The sequence below is a fragment of the Gallus gallus genome, chromosome 4 (genome assembly GCF_016699485.2).
Source record: "Gallus gallus isolate bGalGal1 chromosome 4, bGalGal1.mat.broiler.GRCg7b, whole genome shotgun sequence".
Classification (NCBI taxonomy): domain Eukaryota; kingdom Metazoa; phylum Chordata; class Aves; order Galliformes; family Phasianidae; genus Gallus; species Gallus gallus.
Genome location: NC_052535.1, coordinates 18732621 through 18756903, shown reverse-complemented (window position 1 = coordinate 18756903; position 24283 = coordinate 18732621). Strand labels below are relative to the sequence as shown.

The window sequence follows — 24283 nt, the reverse complement described above, 5'->3', positions numbered from 1 at the left end:
ACTGAGTGCTGCTGTGCCGGACATGTTAGAACTCCAGTATGAATTGGAGTAAAAAGCAGCCAAGTGGTATGCCACCACTGACATTGCTAATGCCTTCTTTTCCATTCCTCTGGCCACAGAGTGCAGGCCACAGTTTGCCTTCACCTGGAGGGGCATTCAGTATACTTGGAACCGTTTGCCCCAGGGGTGGAAACACAGCCCAACCATTTGCCACCGGTTAATCCAAACTGTATTGGAACAGGGCAGTGCTCCTGAGCACCAGCAATACCTTGATGATATTGTTGTGTGGGGCAGTACAGCAGAGGAAGTTTTTGAGAAAGGAGAACAAATAATCCAAATTTTTCTGCAAGCTGGTTTTGCTATTAAGCGAAGCAAAGACAAAGGACCTGCCCAAGAAATTCAGCTCCCAGGTATAAAGTGGCAAGATGGGCGCTGTCACATCTCAGCAGATGTGATCAACAAAATCACTGCCATGTCTCCGCCCATTAATAAGAAAGAGACACTATCTTTTCTGGGTGTAGTGGGCTTTTGGAGAATGCGTATCCCAAACTATAGCCTCATTGTAAGCCCCCTCTATCAGGTGACGTGGAAGAAGAATAATTTTACATGCGGTCCTGAACAGCAGCAGGCTTCTGAGCAGATCAAACAGGAGATAGCCTGTGTCGTGGCCCTGGGGCCAGTACGGACGGAACAGGATGTAAAGAACATCCTCTATACTGCTGCTGGAGAGAAAGGTCCCACTTGGAGTTTGTGGTAAAGAACCACAGGAGACACCCAAGGCCGACCCCTGGGATTCTGGAGTCGAGCATACAGGAGGTCGGAAGAGTGCTACACTCCAACTGAGAAGGAGATCTTACCTGCATGTGAGGGGGTTAGGGCTGCTTCCAAAGCAGTCGGTACTGAGATGCAGCTCCTCCTGGCACCTCAACTGCCAGTGCTGAACTGGATGTTTAAAGGAAAGGTTCCCTCCACCTATCATGCTACTGATGCCACTTGGAGGAAGTGGATTTCACTGATTACACAGTGAGCTTGGATGGGGAACCTCAGCCATCCCGGAATCTTAAGAGGTGATCATGGATTGGCCTGGAGGTAAAAAGTTTGGAACATCACCAGGAGAAGAGGTATCACATGCTAAAGAGGCCCCACCATACAATGAACTACCAGAAAATGAGGAGAAATATACCCTGTTCACAGATGGATTGTGTTATATTGTGGGGAAGTATCGCAGATGGAAAGCTGCTGTGTGGATCCCCACACGACAAGTTGCAGAAGCCAGCAGAAGGTAAAGGAGAATCAAGTCAGTTCACAGAGGTAAAGGCTGTCCAACTGGCCTTAGATGTTGCTGAATGGGAGAGGTGGCCAATGCTTTATCTTTATACTGACTCATGGGTGGTGGCCAATGCCTTATGGAGGTGATTACAGCAGTGGGAGCAAAATAACTAGCAGTGGAGGGGTAAACCTGTTTGTGCTGCTGAACTGTGGAAAGACATTGCTGCGTGAATAAAGAATATGGCTGTAAATGTGCGCCATGTAGATGCTCATGTGCCCAAGGGTCAGGCTACTGAAGAACAGCAAAATAACCATCAGATAGATCAAGCCGCCAGAATTTAGGTGGCTCAAATAGACTTGGACTGGCACAACAAGGGAGAGTTATTTCTAGCTCGGTGGGCCCATGAGACCTCAGGCCATCAAGGAAGAGATGCATATAAGTGGGCTAGTGATCGAGGGGTGCACAGGTTATTCATGACTGTGAAAACATGTGCCATAATTAAACAAGCCAAGAGGATGAAAACTCTCTGGGTGGAAGGGCAATGGCAAAAGTATAAATGTGGAAAGGCGTGGCAGATTGTCTATGTCACCTTTGCCACAATCTTGCAATGGTAAGTGTTATGTGCTTACCATGGTGGAAGCGATCACTGGGTGGATCGAAACATACGCAGTACTCCATTGAAGGGCAAAATCAGGTCCCTGTAGTACAGAAAGAAGGGCCTCATAGCAAGAAAAGAGAAAGCAGCTTCACAAGGTAGACATAAGGGGCAAATAGAGATAGTTTATGTAGAGAGTATTAGAAAACAAGGGATTCCAAGCACTTTCACAGGCGCTAGGTCTGAAATAACAAGGAGAGTGAAGGCCATAAAGATAAGGACCGGAGAACAGCTCGAAAACATTTGGCAGGGAGGTGATTAGATGTCTGAAGTGCAAGCTGAAACCAGTTCGGGGGATGCCCCCCCTTCAGGGTCAGAAGTTTGCAGCGAGGAAGACTATGAGCCTTCGTGAGGAAGACTATGAGCCTTCATCATCACGACCTACTACGCATGCGCAAGGGGGGGAGGGACTGTATGCTAATGGGCTCTCGGGAATGTAGTGAATATGTATCTGAATTCCTGTCAACTACTGATTATGTATTAGTTTCACCTATATCTCTAGCATGATTTCTTCGGACGGTGTGCAAGTTAGGTGGAACGATCCCCCTTGCACCAGGGTGTACACACGTCACCAATAAACACATACCTGCTCTATATCCTTACTGGCTATAGAGTCTGATTTCCGCACGTCACCATGCTACTGCCCGAACCACCATATTATGTCTGGAGAAACAAGTCCTGTGGTGACATGGTAGCCCAGAAAGAATTGAATCAGATAATGGGACTCATTTCAAAAATTCTCTTATAAATACTTGGGCCAAAGATCATGGCATTGAATGGATTTACCATATTCCCTATCATGCACCAGCTTCTGGTAAAATTGAATGATACAATGGGTTGTTAAAAACTATGCTGAAAGCAATGGGTGGTGGAACATTTAAGCATTGGGAGAAGCATTTGGCAGAAGCCACCTGGTTGGTCAACACTAGAGGATCTATCAATCATGATGGTCCTACCCAATCCAGCTCCCTACATACTGTAGAGGGAGATAAGGTCCCTGTGGTACATGTAAAGAGCATGTTGGGAAAAGCAGTTTAGATCCTTCCAGGCTCTGGAAAGGGCAAACCTCTCCATGGAACTGTTTTTGCCCAGGGACCTGGCTCCACTTGGTGGGTGATGCAGAAAGATGGGGATGTTCAATGTGTACCACAAGGGAATTTGATGTTGGGGGCATGCAGTCAGTAGTTCTATATATATATATTTAGCATGATATAATGATGTAGTATAAGGAGTGGAATGTCATGGTTTTGTAATTTTGCTATTGGCCTTCCACATCATAACATCATGGACAAAAGAGAAGAAGAACTACGTATCCCAGAGGACCTCATGGTCAGAGAAGGAAGATACATCATGGAAAACACATCATCTGGTTGTGCACGGTCTTTCGCTTGCTGCCAGGTGCTTCCAAGATGTGAGCCTTCATCAAGTAGGGCTTTCGGTTTCGGAAACTCTCTCTCTCTCTTTCTCTCTCTCCCTCTTATTTCATTTGATTTATTATCCTTACTTTCAATTAGATTGTATTATATCGTGTCATCTTGCATGCCAACATCATAGTTAGTAAAATAAGTTCTCCTTCTTAGATCGTTGCCGCTGCTCTGTTTTTTTGTTTGTTTGTTTGTTTGTTTGTTTGTTTTGGGGGGGAGGAAGGGAAGCCAGGGGGCCCACGAGCCTACTGCCCCCCTGTCATGGCTACAGAGTTATCTAGATAACTCCGTGACAATACTCTATAGTCGGATGCTAGAATACACATTTAAGATCTGCATGCTGTTTCTACAGTTCCCAACTGTGATACACACGCACAGCCCTTCTAATATAGCGTACACTGTTTCAGTAGGAAGATGACATGATTCAAAACAATACATGTGACAACATGAGTGGTCTAGGTCACATCTAGCAGCTTGAGCATGCATTCTTGCTAATTGTTCTGCAGAAAATAAAACAACAAAGCTAGCTGAGATCAGCATTCATTTCTGACATGCTGGCTATCCTCCATGCTGACTGTTTTTGTTTTGGAGGTCTATCATGAGTTGCTATGGTAGCTATGGTAACTGAATTTTTTCCCTTCGTTTTTTTTTTTTTTTTTTTTTTTTTTTTTTCTTGTGGCAGGCAAGGCACAGACTCACTTAACATACTCACAACCTTTTATGCCCCCTAACAACCTCTTGGTCACATGTAACAGCCGGGCGCCTCATGCATGTTTACGTCTGGCACAAGTAGCCACCGAGCTCATTTACTCATTTGCAAGGTCTTTTGTTCATAATGTCTTTCTTTGCCCCACATTTTCTTTTTTTTCCTACTGAGTGGATAAATTGCAAGTCCTAGAGCTGCTCATGATAAACTGTAGTTCTTTGCCATAAGACCTATAGATAAGTGTAAACTGAGTGATCTAATACTCAGAAGAGTGACAGCTCCTTTTATTACTCTCTTCTTGCAGACAATAAACCACTGCTATATACTATGAAGATGGGCATGTTGGCCATACTGAGGTATTTTCCTGTGACTTCAATGTTCTTTTGTCTGTGCTGTGGGGCTCCTCACAAATCACACAAGCAGGAGCAGCTGGGTGCTGTCATATGAGTCATGGTAATTTTTTCTCCATTTGAATTTCGACTAGTTCTAATGGAACTCTAATAAGTTCTGGTAATTATTGTTCCTCTTCTTGAATCCAAACTAAATGTGTATTTCCCACTCAAACTCAGATGTTATTGTTCCTACGAAAGGAAAAGAATCTGCCCAGAAAATGTTTTTCTTGTTCCAGAATTATTCTACTCCTTCTGCCTCCTATTTACATATACACTTGGTAAACGTAGAGAGTTACTGTGCAGAGAATGTGCAGCTTTTACACTGTCTCTATGACTCTGACAATCACTATAATCTTTCTTTCTTCCCACCCGTCCTTCAATCCAGCAATATTATTTTTCCATTCAGTGACTTTTTTCATTTGACATTCATTTGGCTTTGCTCGAAAGCCAGGCATGAAGAAGGCTGGGCTATTTAAGAGAGGAGAGAAGATTGTTCCACACAGATCAGAAAGCAAACAAACATGAGCAGTTCTGCTCTGAAACATTCAATTAATGACAACTGCATTTTGTTATGTTACATTTCTTTCTAAATGTGGATGAATAATACACACGCTCATGGCTTCCTTATATGTAAAAATATTTTTCATTCCTAAAAGCAAGGCAACATACAGCATTGTTTGACACTCGTTCTGCATATTATGATTGAAAAGAACCACCAAACCCAGCCTTCTCTGCCTTTTACAGGCTTTCTACTAGTTAGCAGTATGCTTTATATTTTCACAACAGACAGTCTTTTCACATTTTTAAATATAATATCTAAGTATTGATTTTATTTTCCTATTTCACTTATTCTCCAGATTCTCTGGATTTAAGTGAGTGTACTGAATGATTAAATTATTATCCCAGTAATGGGGTTTGACACAATCTATGCCAGTTACCTACATGACCTGCTAAGTAGGTTAATTAGCAGCCCTGAATAATTGTCAGCCACCTCATCCTGCTGACAGAGTTTGAGAGTAAATGAAACATAATGGTGCTGAAAAAGACATGGCTTTTGATTTTGATTTATGAATTGTTTCAAGAAAACCATTTAACTAGTAGCTTTTCATAAATGCAACAATTTTAAAATATCTTTTGAACATTTTGGTCACATGAAAATGTAGATGATTGTCTTTTATCAGTATGCTTTCTTAGGAAAAAAAAGTCTGTTTTCCTTGGAGAATAAACAAGTTACTTGTGTGAGTGTATTGTTGCATCCTCTCAGAGCAAGATAAACAAAAATTCAAGAAGTCCAAGTGATGTTTGTGGTGACATTGCAAGAACCACTCTTTTCTGTGAAACCTTGAGAATTAGGAATTAACTTCTGTTGTTCAACGAGAGCTGTGAGTCTTCAGAATTCCCATTTCACCAGGGAATAAATATTATGGTACCTGGTCACACTGACAGATATTGCATATCTATCTTCTCTTTGTTCATTTTTGAAAAGCCAAAACAGTATTTTACACTGCTCCAGAAAGGAGATAGAAAGATCAACTAAAGAAACTAGTTATCAGCAGCCAATGAGCACAGGATCAACTGTCTTCACAGAGATACCTGGGAGAACCTGCTTGTGCCCCCCGGGGTGACAGGAGGATCTGCTCTGCCTCCTGCTCCTTGCCAAGAGCCAGCCTGCACCTGCTGCATCCCTGAAGCATGCAAGCAGTAATGGCTAACTAAACATACAAACACATGTTCCAAGTACACTAGAATTTTGGCCAACTTAAATCTGTTTTTCTTGTACCACCTCACACAAAATGTCTTCTGAGTTTTCTAGAAATAAAAAGTTTGCAGAGTGATGACATCACACTCCCTCTGGCTGCCATGGCCATTCCTCGCCCTCCAGCTCAATATGAGTATGCTTTCAACTCTGCCCAGAAAAAAAGGATTCTTCATGTAGATACTCAGTACAAAGCTATTTTGATCTTTGAGTTATCTGGCTTTTGGATTTTGCAGTGGGCTGGTGTCATTCAAAAGAGGATGCTAGCCTAGCTACAGTAAAATCACTTCAGTCTGAGCCTGACAAGTGAGCAGAGTTCAGATTTCAAGATAGCATGTAAGGTGTTAAAATCAAACATGTGGTCAAGTGTTTACCTGGAACATGGCCATTCTGAATTATAATGACCTAAATGGATTTACTCCCCAGGCAAACTTGCTCTTCCCTTTCTTTCTGCACACTTTGCACCCTGTTTAATTATTTATGTCTTTTCCTAGTTCTTAAATGCTACTTCTATTGAAAACTATATGGCTTGTTTAATCTCTTCTAACCATGGCTTTATTTCCTTTCTTGATTCCCTCTATGATTCATCAGCTGCTACCCGAAGGATTTCAATTTTCCTGTACAAATTTAATCAAAGCAAAATTGGTAAGGCTGATTAAAGAAGCTGTGCTGTCTGTCTTTGCTTCTTTATCTTGCCCTCCTTCCCATGAAAGGATGAAGAAGGTGATGACTGGGTGAATTTGTTGTCTAGAAATGATAAAAATAATATCTTTCAGCTCTCAACTGGTGAGATGTAGGTATGTGGTCCTGATGTTGAAAATAATAGGCATATAAATGTCAGGGAGAAGAAGAGAAAAAAAAACCCAAAACACTATTATAGTAAAATAGCAAAGAGCTGAAGTCTCGGTGATAGTTACAAGGTCTTTTGTTCCTTAAAAACAGCACAGCTTTACAAAGTTATTATCTTATCTGATAGAAAATAAAGGGCTGTTCATATTTTCCAACTCATTAATTGTTGTTTGTTGATTGCATGAGTGTTGTTGAATGAAGGAGCACTCTAAGGTCCTGTCAGAAACTAGACTGACATCTGTATTATGATTGTCATTAGCTCACTTGTAAGGAACATAATTCCTCTTTGTAATTGTATTAGACATTCTTTTGGGAGAGCTAGCTAAAATTTAGGAGCAGAAAAACGTTTCTGAAAAAAAAAAAAGAAAAAGAAAACTACCAGCCCACACCATGCTAGACAAATCAATAATAAATGGATAGACATGAATTTGAGACTTTTGGGCTGGGTTAGAGCCTAAATCAAGACACGACTGACTCTGTAAAGCCTATATATTTAGGTGTGACTATACCAAAATCAGTATTGTCATGACATACCTTTTTGCTTTATTGGAAATCTTCCCATCAGTTTGTGCAAGCAAATCTATTTTACAATTATATATCTTTTCTTGTGATAAAGTCTTTTGATAGGTACATGTAATCTGTATTCTGTGGCTCTGTGTAACTTAACAAAAGATGGACTGTATGTGTTACGGCTTGCCTGTGTTCTCTACTAGTGACATTTAAGAAGGAAATGAAATGCAAATTCTTCAATGCATATGTAATGTTCCACTCACACATAAATTCTCTACCAGCTGTTCTGAATTACCTCTGAAATAATTATTTTGTTTATTGGAAAAAGCATATATGCATACATTTATCATTGGAAACTGGAAGCATAAACTAAACATTAGTGATTCAACACTTTATACACATGCAGTCGCTCATCCAAGGTCTGGATGAGACCACTCATTCCATCCAGTATTACGTTACTTAAGCATGCCATACTTCTGTGAAAAAGCAAGTATTCTCTCAGATGAAGAAGCAAGGGAAAATGCAAGTTTTACCTGTCTCTGATCTTACTCAGGGTTAATTCTTGTGATCATAGAATCACAGAGTGGTTCATTATGCTGGAAAATCCATCTGTCATCACAGGTAACATTTCCTCACTTCTAATGTCTCTGATTTTTGTATGTGCTGATGTGGAACATATTTCTTTAGAATTGTTTCAGGGTGGCATTCACTTAATTATGAACTAGGTTGCTCACAGTAAGGGGGGGGGAACAAAACTTGCAAGTCACAATGAGTCAGCAATTGGGCTTAACAGCTAGTGGTGGATAATATGATAATGACTTCTTGGAATCAATTGTAATATCCCCTCCTATTCTAATTGTAATATCAGAATTTATCTATGCATATTTTCTTGGAATTAATCGTAATATCCCCTCCTATTCTTGAAAATTCTATCCATAAGTATAACTTGTCTCTATAAATTTCCTTAACTTCCAGTTTGTGGTGTGCAAGCTAGGAGGGGCTACCCCCTTGCACTCAGCATGTGTACGCAGCGCTGATATAAATCATACCTGCTTTATAACCCTCATCTGGTTGTAAAGTTTGATTCCACAGGTCAATTTGGCGAGCCAGGCAGGAGAGATTTTTGCTGATCTGTGGGGCTGACCAGGGTGGGGACTTGCCCTGAGGATTCTCAGAGAAGCTCTCTCATCCAGACCCGCCATGGTGAAGCAGAGAAAGAGCCCTGGACATGGACCACGTATATTATAAAAGTACAGAGGACCCATAAGTCGTAAGGAGTTATCTCTAGATCTAAGTCCACGACAGGGGCACAAGCCCAGAAGGAGACAAAAGAGAGAGAGCATGGGATGGCTGGCCCTGGCCTGTGACTAATGAAGCAAGGCACATGGCGGGCCATGTGATCCGGGAGAGTGGGAGAAGGGGAGAGGGGAAAGATAGCAGGTGGGTCTAACAAACATACAAAAAAACCCAGCAGTGATCTGAGGAGGAAAAGTAGTTTACTAAATCCAGCAAATTCAAGCAAAATGAGAGAGGAAAGAGTGTCCAAAATACGAGGTCTTATGCTTGTACACTGCAGGGGAATCACGTGCTTTTCTCCACAGCAAACCGAGAGAGAGAGCAAGTCAGCCAGAGGGAGAGCAGCTGGTGTCCTACCAGGAGCTCCACCTTTCTTCCCCTGTGAGCCAGGTCCTCCGGGAATGCCCCTCCTCCCCTCCCCTCCGAGAGCACAAAATGCCCAAAAAAGGCAGTCTATGGAACCAGAACATTAAATCTTTATCTCCCACTGTTTTACATGACATTCTGATATGGAATACCAACAACAAAAATCACAAAACCACAACAGATCTGCAGGTATAGTCTGGGTGATCGCGATTGGGGTGGGAGTATAGCCCTCCCTCAGGAGGTACCACTTTGGGAGGTATCCCGAGAGTTCAGAGAACCTCACAGGTATAACTCTCAAGGTATTCTGAGAGTGAGGCTATATTACGCTCAGGTATGTAAGCCTAGTAATACTTCCGAAAGATCGTGACCAGAAAAGGTGTGTGGATCTGTAGTGTGATTTTGAGTGAGAAATAGCTAAGCTACAGAGAGAGTGTGGAGTTCCTAATCCGCTTTTTGTTCTCCTGGGAGGGAAACAGCCAGAGATGGATGAAGTGAAAGGTTTTATATATGTCATTTAAGTGTTTAAAGTGACCTGTCAGTGACGGGGACATTTGTAGTTAGCTACCAGGAGGGGGCCTGGTAGGAACAGGTAAATGTCCAAACAGGTTTTAATAAGAACTGTATTTGTCATTGTTATTATCTTTGAAATTGTTAAGTGTTTCTGTTATAAAAATATTGTCTGTGGAATTCCATTTATAATATAAGTGCTCTTGTTTCTGGGGGATGTTGGTTTTGTCCAACAGCTCTTGTCCAAGGATTTTGGTGTTCCCATGCCCTGGGGAAGTAGGCAGACTCCATTAGCCAGCAACAAAGACTTTATAAGCTGTTGCTATATACTGTGAATGTTAAATATTGGATCCAAGGTGTGAGCAGTATGAATGATATCAGGAGGTATTTGGATAGGGAGTGGTGCATTGTACTTTCCATCCTAATGATCAGTGCAAGCCTACCTCTATAGGATGGTGCCAGTGTTCTAACAGTATCCAGTTGTTTCCCTGGAATAATCAGGAACACTGTTGACACTGTGGGGAAGGTTTTAGGAAGGATTATTTTTTCTGGCAAATAGAGATATTTATGATTTTTTGTGGAAACCTGGAAACTTTAGGAATCAGTAAAATGGGAAGTTCTCAAGATCCCAAAGCAGACTCTGTTGGAATGCATTTTGGCACACTGGAAATGTGTGGCAGGGGAACCAGGAGGAACCTTGAGTAAGAAAACTTTGATAAAAAAATGTAATCGATGGTTATTGTATACACTGGAAGATGGGGAAAAGTGGCTGCTTAACAGAAATTTGAATTATAGTACCATTTTGCATTTTATGCTGTTTTTGCGAAGGGAAGGGAAGTGGGAAGCAGCAGCTTATGCTGACATGTTCTTCACCCTGCAAAATCATCCAGAGTGGCAAAAGAACTGTGGATTAGGACCCTCCCAGGACCCAATGGTCTTAACATTAGAAAGTGATAGACGAAAAGAGGAAAAAGGGAAGGGTATGAAGCGGTGCAGTTCTTCTTGTAGTATCAGTCAGTGTCGCACCAGAATAGACAAAACCAGTGGAATTACTGGGGCATTCTCAGGCTCTGGTGGTTGGAGCGTCCCTGGAGGAGACACTGGGGGCAGAAAGAGCTGAGGCTCCAGGGAGCCCAATAGCTAGCAGGACTAGGGGGAGACAAGAAGTACTTCAAGCTCCATTAAGGGAGGCAGTAGGACCCAATGGAAGGACTACCTTGATTAAGGTCCCCCTTTCGTCATATGACTTAGAAACCTGGAAAGGGATAGCAAAAAGATATTGAAACGACCCCATCAGGGTTGCTAGACACTTCCAATTTGTGATAGACCAACATAACCCCGATTGGAAAGACATCCATTTGTTACTGGACCAGGTAACTGAAACAGAAACACTTGATTCTTAAGGTAGCACTGGAAATTGCAGCAGACAGCCTTCAAGGAAGGGATGGGGACATAAAACCTACTTCCCATTACAGAGATGCACACAGGGATCTGCATAGAGCAGCAGAAAGGGAGCTGTTAGAAACTTATAAGGGATGGGTGGTAAGGGGAATGGAAAGGAGCCATTCCCAAGACAATTAATTGGTCTGTTCTATATGCTATAAGACAGGGGCCTAAGGAAACTCCTTAGGAATTCCTGGATAAATTACGGGACACTATGAGAAAATGCACCTCTTTAAACCTGGGATCAGAAGTAGGAGTACAGAAATTGGTTTTACTGTTCATTGGACAATCAGCTGGGGATATAAGGCAAAAGTTGCAGAAATTAAGGATGACAGAAAGCCAGAATATGGAAAGCTTGTTGGATGAAGTATGAAGAATGTATAGTAACTGGGAAAAGGAGGATAGGAAAAAGGAAAAGAGAATGTTAATAGCTGCTTTGCAAGAGGTGCAAATGAGGGATCCAAAAGTGGCTGCTTTGCAAGAGGTACAAATGAGGGATTCAAAAGGTCCTCTACAGAGAGATCAGTGTGCCATCTGCAGGAGAGGTCATTGGAAGAATGAGTGCCCCTTTCAGAATGCGAGGAAACTGAGGGCTCGGATAGGGACCCAGTAACAGAGGACTGACAGGGATCTGGGGAATCTACCCTAGAGGATCCACTGGTTAAAATAAAGCTAGGAAAAAAAGAACAAGGGATTGAGTTTCTAGTATTCACAGGAGCTACTTACTCAGTACTAACCTCATCACTGACCCATTTAAGTAACAAATTTGTAACTGTAAGGGGAGCCACAGGCCAAAGCGAGAAGGTATATTTCCTTAAACCTTTGAAGTTCAAATTGGGAAAGCAGGTAGGGATACATAAATTTTTGTACATGCCAAATTCACCAAAGCCTTTACTAGGATGAGATTTACTAGAACAACTGGAAGCTGAAATAGTTGGAATTTTAAGTTAAAGAGGATCAGTTAATAGAGGTGCTTAGTTTAGCATTGATCACCACCCCTGCTGGGACTGAGATCCCAGACAAAGTAAGTGATCAAGTTTATCCTGGGGTGTGGGCAGTAGAAATCCTAGGTAAGGCTAAGAATGCAGCACCAATATCAATCAGAATAAAGCAGGGAGCTCAACCAATTCGGATTAAGCAGTACCCCCACAGTTTCAAAGATAGGAAAGTAATCCAACCAATAACTGACTGTTTTCAGAAATTCAGGTTGTTAGTGGAGTGTGAGTCAAAATACAACACATCCATCCTCCCACTTAGAAAACCGGACAGGAGCTACCAAATGGTACAAGATTTAAGGGCTATCAATAGAATAGTGGGGGATTTATACCCATTGGTAGCAAACCCATATACATTGCTTACAAAATTATCAGGGGAATTGGCACAGTTTAGCATTCTGGACCTAAAAGATGTCTTCTTTTTTCTACCATTGAGTCCGGAAAGTCAGCTAATATTTGCCTTTGAATGGGAGAATCCTAATTCAGGAAGAAGAACACAACTTACATGGACGGTGCTTCCCCAGGGGTTTGAAAATAGTCCCACTCTTTTCAGGAACCAACTTGCCAAAGACCTGGAGCAATGGGTATGGCCCCTGAGACAAGAAACCCTGTTACAGTTTGTGTGGATGACCTTCTGATAGCTACTGAAACAAAGGAGGTATGCATAGCATGGACAATTAGTCCGCTAAACTTTCTCGGACTTAATGGCGATCGAGTTTCTCCACAGAAAGCCCAGGTGACACGGCCACAAGTAACCTATTTGTGTTATGAAATCGCTGCTGGATCCCAAACCCTAGGAACAACAAGAGGAAAGCCATTTGCCAGACTCCGGAATCTCAAACAGCTAAGGAGCTCCGGACTTTCCTAGGGGTGATGGGGTGGTGCCGCCTGTGGATATACAACTATGGAATACTGGTAAAACCACTCTATGCCCTCTTGAAATCCTGTCTGAAGGTCCTCATATGGGATGGGGAGGCAAAGAGAGCGTTCCATCAGCTAAAACAAGAACTAATGAGGGCTCCCATCCTGGGATTACCTGATTCTACTAAGCAATTTTAGTTATTCTCACATGAGAAACAGGGAGTGGCATTGGGGGTTTTTGCTCAGAAATGAGGGCCTCATCGGAGACCAGTGGCCTACTTCTCTAAGCAACTTGATGAAGTAAGCAAAGTAAGCCTAGCTGCCTAAGAGCGGTGTCTGCTTTAGTGCTTAATATTCAAGAAGCACAGAAATTCACGCTAGACCAGAAAATTACAGTATTTGTATCTCACACTGTGTCTACTGTACTGGAAGCAAAAGGCGGGCAGTGGCTCTCACCACAAAGATTTCTCAAGTATCAAGCCATTCTGATAGAGCAAGATGACGTAGAAATAGTGGTAACTAACATTATCAACCCAGCATCGTTTCTTTGTGGAACTTCAGGAGAACCGGTAACTCATGACTGCTTGGAGACTGTTGAGGCATTATACTCTAGTTGATCAGATTTGAAGGAAGAGCCGTTGGAGGATGCAGAGGACTCTTGGTATACAGATGGTAGCAGTTATGTGCGGCAAGGAATACACAAGGCCTTGTATGCTGTGGCTACCACGGATGAGATAATAGAATCCAGAGCCCTCATGCCTAACGTGTTGGGGAAAAATGCAGAGATTATTGCATTAACCAGATCATTAGAGATAGCCAGAGGAAAAAGGATAATCATATGGACAGACTCAAAATATGCTTTTGGTGTTGTACAAGCCCATGGAGCAATATGGAAGGAGAGAGGACTATTATACACCCAAGGAAAGCAAATTACACATGCACAAGAAATTTTGAGACTTCTAGAAGAGGTACAACTACCTGAGAAGGTGGCTATCATGTATTGTAAAGCTCACCAGAAGGGAAAAACAACCGAAGAAGTGGGCAACACATTAGCTGACCAAGAAGCAAAGAGTGGAAGAAAGGACATGGAGATGCAGGCTTTGGTTCCGGATGGTAAAATAATTCAAATTGAAGGTAAACCTTCAAGAGAGGACCAAAAATTGATAGAGGATTTAGGAGGGCAGGTGGGAGAAGGAGGGTGGATTAGAGTTCAGAACAAAACAATAGTTCCCACCTCTCTATTATGGGCCATAATCATGGCTGAGCACAGGAAAACTCACTGGGGAACTGAGGCACTGTTTAAACACCTGAGCCAACAGACTGTGGCTTGGAATTTATACACCACCATTAAACAGGTAACAGAGCAATGTGAGATTTGTTTACAGAATAATCCTAGAACAGGTCCCAGGGTCCCATTTGGACAAATAGGGGAGGGAAATTTTCCCAGACAATGATGGCAGATTGATTTTTTGGAACTCACAAGAAAAGGGGGTACCGATATATGTTAGTATTAACTGATACCTTTTCAGGGTGGCCGGAGGCATTCCCTTGCAGAACAAAGAAGGCAGGGGAGGTAATAAAAATGCTGATACAAGTAATCATCCCGAGATTTGGAGTTCCTGCCACGATCTCCTCAGATCAGGGTCCTCATTTTGATGCTAGAGTAGTGCAGCAGATAAGTAACCTGATGGGGATAGATTGGCAATTACATACTCCTTACTGGCCACAGTCTAGTGGCCAGGTAGAAAAGATGAATCATCTAATCAAGCTACAAATTGTTAAGCTAGGACAGGATACGAGTATAACATGGCCCCCGGCCTTAACCTTAGTTCTCCTAAGAGTTAGAACAAAACCCAGAGCAAAAGAAGGGCTAAGCCCATATGAAAGAAGGTATAGAAGACCTTATTCTCTACAAAAGGGGATTTCAGATCAAGTAGAAAAGGAAGTGGTAACACATTACGTCATTATCTCCAGAGACTGTCAAGGGAGATTGAGAAGAGGGTTCTGGGAACTAGACAGGGGTCTAGATGTACCCATACACAAAATTGTACCAGGAGATTATGTATATGTTAAAACCCTCTCAGATTTGCTACTGGAGCCCAAGTGGGAAGGACTTGTTTTACTGATATCCCACACCGCATTGAAGATTAAAGAACAAGTGTTGTGGATCCACTACACGTGAGCTAAGAAGGCATCTCAACCCCAGTGGACTATTAAGAGGGCCAGACTTTAGAATATTTTTAGAATGTGTTTTATAGATTGCATGTATTATGTGGAACTTGATTTAGCCTGGCATGAAAATACCTATTTAGACATCACTAAAGGAGCAGTGGCTAGCCTAAACTTCACTGATTGTTGGATATGTACAGCCTTGCCAAGAGATGGAGGAATGCAACTCCCTCAGTATGGGATTCTGTCCACCAGTTGGACACTATGGGACAGAAGTGGAGGTAGGCATAGGTGTGCAAATAAAATTGTGACAATAGGAATAAAAGGACCTAAATTCAATATACAACTGTGGACAGGCCTCAATGTCACGATATTCAATAGGAATGGTAGTAAGGGCATGCCAACGAGTGTAGGGGAATTTAATGTCTCTCCTTGAGATGGAGTCCAGTTCTGTGTCTTTGAGGCCCCAAGAACTAGTACTACCAGCCCTTGTTCTAACACTGGGTTTTATAAAGGATCAGAAAAATGCCCAGGACTGTGGCGGCTCTGGACAAGCAAGGAAGACCCTTCCTAAGGACTGGAAGGGACATAGCGTAGGAAGGTACTTAGTGCTCCATATTTCTTTCTTCAATGGAACAGCTCCTCCTCCAGGGATACTGAGAACCTCTTGGAAAAGGGTGAAGTGGGGAAGTAACTCCCTTATATACAGACCCTCTGGGTTCCATAGTTTTATTAGATGGTTTTTTCCTAGTCTAGAAGTGAATTAGAAAAGGCAGTTATCAATATCAGCTACATTAGAGAGTATCGAGAACTCAACTGTGGGTGCAATACTTGGATTGCAGACAGAGGTATCCTCTCTTAGTCAAGTAGTATTGCAGAATAGAGTGGCTCTTGATCTCCTGACTGCAAAGAAGAAGGAGTGTGCACTATAATTAATCAAAGCTGCAGTATGTATGTTGACAAAACTCAAAGAATAGAAACAGATGTGCGTAAACTATGGGAACAAATTAAGGCTATCCACCAGGTTACTTTGGATGATACTTCATTCAGATTTACAGTACTGTGGAACAGATTAACAAGTTCCTTACCGAACTTTGTCTGGCTAAAGCAACTCTTCACAATTCGTATGTGTTATGTTATGTTGCTTCTTGTGTATGTGTAAACAGCCAGGTGGAAGTCATGAGATGTGGAAATAGCATAAGATATGCCATAAGATGGAAAATGGGATTTATTTTCATAAATCCTTAGGAGAGAATGGTATCATCAAGTAGCATGAGGATTGCTACATTATAGGAAAGGGGGGAATTGATATGGAACATATTTCTTTAGAATTGTTTCAGAACGGCATTCACTTAATTATGGACTGGGTTGCTCACAGTAAAGGGGGGGAAGCAAAACTTGCAAGTCACAATGAGTCAGCAATTGGGCTTAACAGCTAGTGGTGGATAATATGATAATGACTTCTTGGAATCAATTGTAATATCCCCTCCTATTCTAATTGTAGTATCAGAATTTATCTATGCATATTTTCTTGGAATTAATCGTAATATCCCCTCCTATTCTTGAAAATTCTATCCATAAGTATAACTTGTCTCTATAAATTTCCTTAACTTCCAGTTTGTGGTGTGCAAGCTAGGAGGGGCTACCCCCTTGCACTCAGCATGTGTACGCAGCGCTGATATAAATCATACCTGCTTTATAACCCTTATCCACTTGTAAAGTTTGATTCCGCAGTTCACTGCTATCAGTCCTCCATTATCTGTCTCATAAGTACTCTTTGTGTGGTATTTATGAGATGATATCCAGGTATGATATTTAATCTTACAGAGGGAAAAAGAAAAAAAAAAGAAAAAGAAACCCACCAAAAATCACAACACAATGGACTTACTCAGTAATTCCTTCTTAATAATGCTTTGAAGATCCTATTTTTCATCCCCGAGTGTGACTGAATTATTCCTTCAGCAAATCTGGTAGCCTGCAGTAACAACACAGTCTCAGCTGAAATGTTAATAATAGCTCACTTCACATATATGCATATCCTCCAAATTACATTCCCAATAATAGAGGTTAGAAAAACCTATTTAATAATATGAATATGAAAGTGTTTTTGTACAATCAATACATACTATTTCATGCCTAGTATTGGTTACTTCTGCTTCTACAGGAGTTAATGTGCACTGAAGTATATAAAATAAATATATTGAAAATTAGCCTTGTGGTCCTGATAAAATAATAGTTGTTGGTTAAAAAATATGTCTGCCATTATTCTTTCAGTACATTTTAATGTCTCAGAGCTAACATCCAACTTCTTCCTGAGTCAGAAGAAGGAAATGCACCCTCCTGAGTAAAATAGTCTCTATACAAAACTAGTGAAACTTAAGCTTAAAGTCTTTATGCACTGAAAAATATTGTCTACTTGCATCATGATAAAATATAGAGTACATAGAATTCTACTTATAATATGTAGAATAGTCACATGCTTGAGAGATGGGAGACTTCCTTAATACTGTGTTCTTTTACTTATGTTTTAAGTAAGCTGTAAAGGTAGAATTAAATTAAGTTGTTTATGGATATGCAATAATGGAGTTAAAAAATGAAGCATCCATTGCAGTTAGAGCTGGTCAGAACTGTCATGACCACATCTTCTGATGAACTGCTTTATAAACTTCTCTGAGATTATGTCTTATTATGGGAAGATTCTAACAGGACTGAAAATACAGAAACTTTCTTCACAAACTGCACAGTGAATCCCCCTGGTTTGGTTTCTATACAGATTTCCCTCTAAAACTAAAGTGTGCTGAATAAGCTGTTCAAATAAAAGCTAGGTTTGGTGCCTGAGTACTATAGAGCAAGAGGCTGAGCAGAAAGCTCTTCAGCTTCCCACAGCTTCCTCTACCTCACAGCAGATGCCAAGTATTAACCCTGTGCCATTTATGCATTTTGTTGGGCCATTTTTATAAACTAGATCAATGGCATATGTTAAGGGTAATCGTTTAGAAGGATCAATTGAAACACAAGAAGTCATTTCATGAAATAAAATTAATCAAATCAAACTGTGCCACCAGGAGAACTATTACATTTTGATAGACATCTCACAATTTTGACTTGACTGACAAAAATAAACCTTAACATCTGATACCAGATCACAATTATTTCATGAAATAACAATAAGCAATTCCTGTCTCTTTTTTGCAGTGTAGGAATCTCTGAAAATACAAAACAAGTGAAATAAGCTACGAACATACATTTATGTATACACTCTAGACTGAATAGTCTATATAAATAACAAAAATCATAGAATAATAAAATTACCTGGTTTGGAAGTTCCAGTGCCCTGTCATGGGCTGGTTTCACCCATCAGATCAGGCTGGGGGTGGTGGACACATCCAGCGTGGCCTTCAGTGCCTCCAGAGGTGGCATTCTTCATAGTAGAGTCATTCTTCAGCCCTCTCATCTTCATGGCCCTCCTCTGGACCTGCTCCAACAGCTTCACGTCTTTCCTGTGCTTGGGGGCCTCAGATCTGAACGTGGTACTCCAGATGGAGCCTTACAAGGGCAGAGTAGACGGGGACAATCATCTCCTTCACCCTGCTGCCACTCCTCTGTTGATGCATTCCAGGATACTGTTGGGCTTCCAGTATGTGAGAGCACACTGCTGGCTCATGCTAAGTTTTTCATCTAGCAGGATCCCTAAGCCCTTTTCCACAGGGCTGCAATCAAGGAATTATTCTCCCATTCTGTACATAGACCTGGGATTGCCCCAATCCAAGTGCAACAGCTTGCACTTGACTTTGTTGAAACCCACTAGGTTCACGTGGGTCCAATTTTCAAGCTTGTCCAGGTCCCTCTGGATGACATCCCTTCCTTCTGATGTATCAAGTGCACCACTCATCTTGGTGTTGTCTGCAAACTTGCTGAGAGTGCACTCAATTCCATAGTCTGTGTCACTGATGAAAATGCTAAAGAGTACTGGTCCAAAGATGGATGACTGGGGGATACCACTCATCACCAGCCTCCACCTGGACATTGAGCACTGACCATATCACTCTGGCTGTGGCCTTCCAACCAATTTCTTATCCAATAAATAGCCCACCCTTGGGGCATGTATCTCTCTAATTTAGAGATAAGGATGCGCTGTGGGACCATGTCAAAGTCCTTGTAGAAGTCCAACTAGATGACATTGGTTGTCTTCCCTTTGTCTGCTGATGCCATCACTCCATCATAGAAGGCCCCCAGATTGGTGTGGCATGATCTGCCCTTGGTTAAGGACAGATAAGAGTAGAAAACAGCTATATTCCTAGTTAATATATTTTCACTACAATCATTTTTTTTCTTGTGGAGTGTACGTGAAAGATGATCATGTAACTGGTACACCTGAGAGGCAAATAATCCCATTAAAATATTTTGCCAACGTTCATATACCAGTGCTTCCCAGAACTCCATCTCTGTCAAGTAAATAACTTTTTTTTCCCATTAAATATGGGGAGTACAGGTTACTATGGTGATAAACAGAACACAGACTAAACTCTGATTTGTCATAATTGCCACATGCTAGAGGAAAAAAATACCTGAACATCATCTTCCAATTTCAAGCTGTATGCCTGAAAAATATTTTCAGACTATAAAGTGATTTGATGGCATCCAAATAACACTGGGTGAAGTATCTCAAGTAGGACAGTGTTGCAGCAGGGTACTCATTTGACGTCCTTCACACTTCAAATGAAAGTGTTTTAAATCTTAGATATTTTGAAACTCATGATCACAAACCTTATCTTTTGTCCTTTTATTCTATACAATGAAATATGGAACTATGATACATGCAAAGGCCTACAGAGTGACCTACTATGTGCGAAATTGTTACAAACATACATCTTTATTTAGGTCTTGTACACCTCACCCTTGCCGGTTGTATTCTGTCAGTACCCAGTTGAATTGAGGCCACTATGCTTTGTATTAAACTCCAGTGAATACCTAATTCCTGATTTGTAACAACTGATGTGGATACATCAGGAAAACAAAACAAAACAAAACAAAACCAAGAAAAAAAAAGCACAACAGCAATTCCAATTTCTGTAGTATCTGTCTATATAGTGAACTGCATTTATTTAATCGTAAGCTCATTTATTGTTGAGCTCTTTTGATACCCCTGACAGGATTATAAGGTGCATTAAAATAAACACTCTATTGTGCATGACACAGGAAACAGCTTTCAGTTTGCCTCAGTATTTACCAAAATCAAGAGCGGTCCTAGCAGGAGGAGAATTTGACTTTCCACTTCAAAATATCATTATATGCCTAACAAAAACAGAACAAAAAAAAATAGTGAGTGGTTTCAGAGCCTGAGACCTCTTTGAACTGTGGATTAACAGATAAATGTTGATCATTTGAAGCTTCTTAACCAGAAAGTCAAAGCAGAATGTCTGCTTTACTGTCTATGCTTACAAGCTGTTAAGCAGCTCCTGTATGGTCCTGAATAAATCAACTTAATTGCTCTGAGGTCAAGGAAGCAGCATTCAGCAGCATTTTGGTCAGGCATTGCTTGAGTGACTTTTTAATTCCATTTTCACAAATTCCTCAGCAACAAATTTAGATGTCATCACCCACAAAACTGCTGGTTTAGTTGCCTCCTGTGAGTACTATAGGCAAGAGTGTGAGCATCAGAATAGTTCCAGCCTTGCTTTGCTTTAAGATGAGATAATAGAGTAGTAACCAGAACTATTTCTAGTGAAGACTGAGCAGAAGACAACTCATCCACCATAAAGTCTCTGGTTCATTTGATACCAAGGAAAGGGATCTATATTAGGATGTCAATTTTATATTCCATTGACACATGGTTGTCATTTTTTCAGATTCTTTAAGACAGACGATAACCTACACCACAGCATAGATGCATACAAATGTACAAGTGATCAGAAATTATCTTATAAACCAGGGAGAAAAGAATGTAATTTTGGAAATTGTTACTTCTCTTTGAGCTTGAACATATATTCTATTTGGTGAGGAAAGAAAGCTGTGGTTCGGTTTCAAAAAATAGTCCCCTATGTATTTCCTGAAGGGTAACTTTTCTTCAGTCCTAGTTTTATTGTCTGTTATATCATTTCCTTACAGCTGGGTTGTGGCAGAGCAATTCCTCAGCCACACACTTGGCTATACCCCCTTCATAAACTCTCCTTCCGCATGATGTCATATGGTATGGAATATCCTTTTGGCCAGTTTAAGTCAGATGTCCCCTCCCAGCCCTTCGTTAGCATCAGCTGGATGCTGATACAGGAAAGTCCTTGGCTCTATACAACACTACTTAGCAACAATAATAAAAACTTGGATGGGTTATCAACGCTGTTTTTCTCCCAGAGAGGGGAGGGGAGGGGAGGAGAGGAGAGGAGAGGAGAGGAGAGGAGAGGAGAGGAGAGGAGAGGAGAGGAGAGGAGAGGAGAGGAGAGGAGAGGAGAGGAGAGGAGAGGAGAGGAGAGGAGAGGAGAGGAGAGGAGAGGAGAGGAGAGGAGAGGAGAGGAGAGGAGAGGAGAGGGAGGGGAGGGGAGGGGAGGGGAGGGGAGGGGAGGGGAGGGGAGGCGAGGCGAGGCGAGGCGAGGCGAGGCGAGGCGAGGAAAGGAAAGGCAAGGAAAGGAAAGGCACCAAAAAAATTGGAAATTTCATCAAGGTCACATCGCATACACTGAACTTGGTTATCTCTTGATTAGCAGAGAGTGAGACATGGTATGTTTTGGTTTTAATGAAAAAATAATAGAAGTACTGCACATCTAATCTGACTTTAGCACAGTAAGGACACACTGGTACTTCAGGCTTCATTGGAACACTGGATTAATTTTGAATGCAAATATATTTTTATTGTTGTAGTGGTTTGAGCTTGTACAGTATCTATGGGTATACTGTTAAATGGGAAGCAGGACATGAGCCAGTACTGTGCCCAGAAAGCCAACCAGATCCTGGGCTGCATCTGAAGAAGCATGGCCAACAGGGTGAAGGACGGGATACTGACCCTCTGCTCTGCACTTCTATGATTCTGCAATTCTAACAGTGTGCCTGACAGCATGTTTTCCATAATTTTACCTCGTGGTGTAATGTGGTTTTTGTGTTTGAAGGAAACACTAGAAAGGTGTTTCCTTTCACAGCAGGGCATGTATAGTTTTATTAGAAACAAAGACTATGTACAGGTGCAGTTTCTGAGCAGAAATCTCCATCTATTATACAAAAAAAATCTTAATCTTTCCTTCTAACTCACCTAAATTTTTGTTTGTAGATCTGATAGAGATGGGTTCTTTCTGGTAAAAGAGAAAGAAGAACATATTTATACAACTGCTGCTCCCCAACAGATCATACCAATCCATGTGCAAGCAACTTACACATGCTCCTCTGAAGAAAACAGTAAGAGAAGCCATATCCTCTAGCAGCAATCTCAGCTCATCTGCTTTCCCAGCTCTTTCTAAGGTAATGGATGAGTTCTGGTGGTAACACACCACCTGTGTAAAAGGAATTTCAACAGACATCACTTATTAAAGTACAACTCAGTACCCCGGGCACACTTTTCAGCTAACATTGACCGAACAAAACAGAAAGAAGAAATGTTGACTTTTTGTTCTCATGTTTGATCAAGAAGTATCTGATTTGGCTAAAAATCTGCTTACTAGTCTCTTTGCTCCAGAAGCATTTCAACTACATTTAATCACTTTGACACCAGAGTATCCTGAGTACTCTTTGCATGATTGGTAGCAGAGAAGGAATTGATTTGCTCAAGTTTGGTAGTTAAGATTTCACGTTTAATCAAATAATTCCAATTTCTGTGCAAAGGCTTGCCTCTCCCCAGTCTAGATGAGTGCTGAGCACACTCTAAATTATCTTCTCTTGTTCATCCTAGAACACCTACTGGAGTCCCATCTGAAGAACAGAAACTGGACAGCAGCAGCAAGGATTGAAAATAGGTACAGAAATTCTGAAACTTGGCAGAGGCGATTGGGTGAAAGTGCCATCTTCCAAACTATTTTGGCTTTTACATTTTCTCCAACAACTCAGTACAGAGTAGTGTTTATAATTATTAGCAGCCCTGTATGATGTAGCAGAGGAGAACCATGTACTTTTATTATGCTCTTGCCTGTTTATAGTTCACCTGTTAAAACGTTCTCAGTATTCTAGCAAAAGGACAGTAAACACGATCTGTGACTGAGTTTCTGAAGGAATGAAAATATATTCTACATATTCTATATATGTTGCTTTTCTACAGAACAAACTGAAACAAAATCATCTGGCCTTTAAACAGTTTTAAAGAGTTTATTATCACACTTGAAAAATAACAATGCAAATTGAAAGAATTTGAAGTTCTGGATATGGCCACTGTTGTTTTTATACTAGGAAATGCCTGAGTGACATGCTGGGGGAGGCAGAGAAGAAATCACATACGTATTCTCCTCCAAACATTGTAATCTATCTTACCTGCAGACTCCATGCAATATCAGTATGCCTTCATGGCACATGCCTCTTGAAGTCACTCCTACTTAACTTTCCATCTGCTAAATTTCATAAATTTGATCCAAAACCATTCCTTCTTTTCAGCTTTCAGTCATTACAAATGCTAACATACATTCTCCTTACTGTTTGTCTTTTGTCCTGGTCTGAAACTTTGATTTGAAATAAGGTGAAATAAAAGTTCCTGGAGGTTGGAGAAGAGTTACTGATTAATATCTGTATGGTTCCCTATGAAATGCTCTGAAAAACAGATTCTACATCTATTCACATTTAAAAAGTCAGATTTGGTCTATGTTCAAGATATTATTAGAATATTGGTATAATGTCAACAAGAAAACAGGAGGATAAAATGTTATTTTAGGCAGAGAATGACCAGAGGATATGGGCATAGTACCTATTTCTTCACAGCATTCTTCTGGACAAATTGTCCAACTATGAGATAAACAGTTTTATACTGTGCTGAATGAAGAACTGGCTCTATGGTAGAGCTCAAAGTTTTGTGGTGAATTGAGCTGTGTTTGGTTGGCAGCCAATCATTGGTGGTGCTTCCCAGAGCTCAATTCTAGGGTCAGTTCTGTTCAAAATTTTATCAGTAATCTGAATGCA

At 41.1% G+C, this 24283-nt stretch overlaps 1 long non-coding RNA gene across 1 annotated transcript; it reads left to right on the top strand.

The window, feature by feature from the left end:
- The first annotated feature begins 3257 nt into the window (after positions 1 to 3257).
- LOC124417964 lies at positions 3258 to 23874 on the top strand. Its single transcript, XR_006939263.1, has 4 exons — positions 3258 to 3351; positions 4360 to 4411; positions 22458 to 22645; positions 23073 to 23874. It is a non-coding gene; the product is annotated as an uncharacterized LOC124417964 (long non-coding RNA).
- Positions 23875 to 24283: the final 409 nt, after the last annotated feature.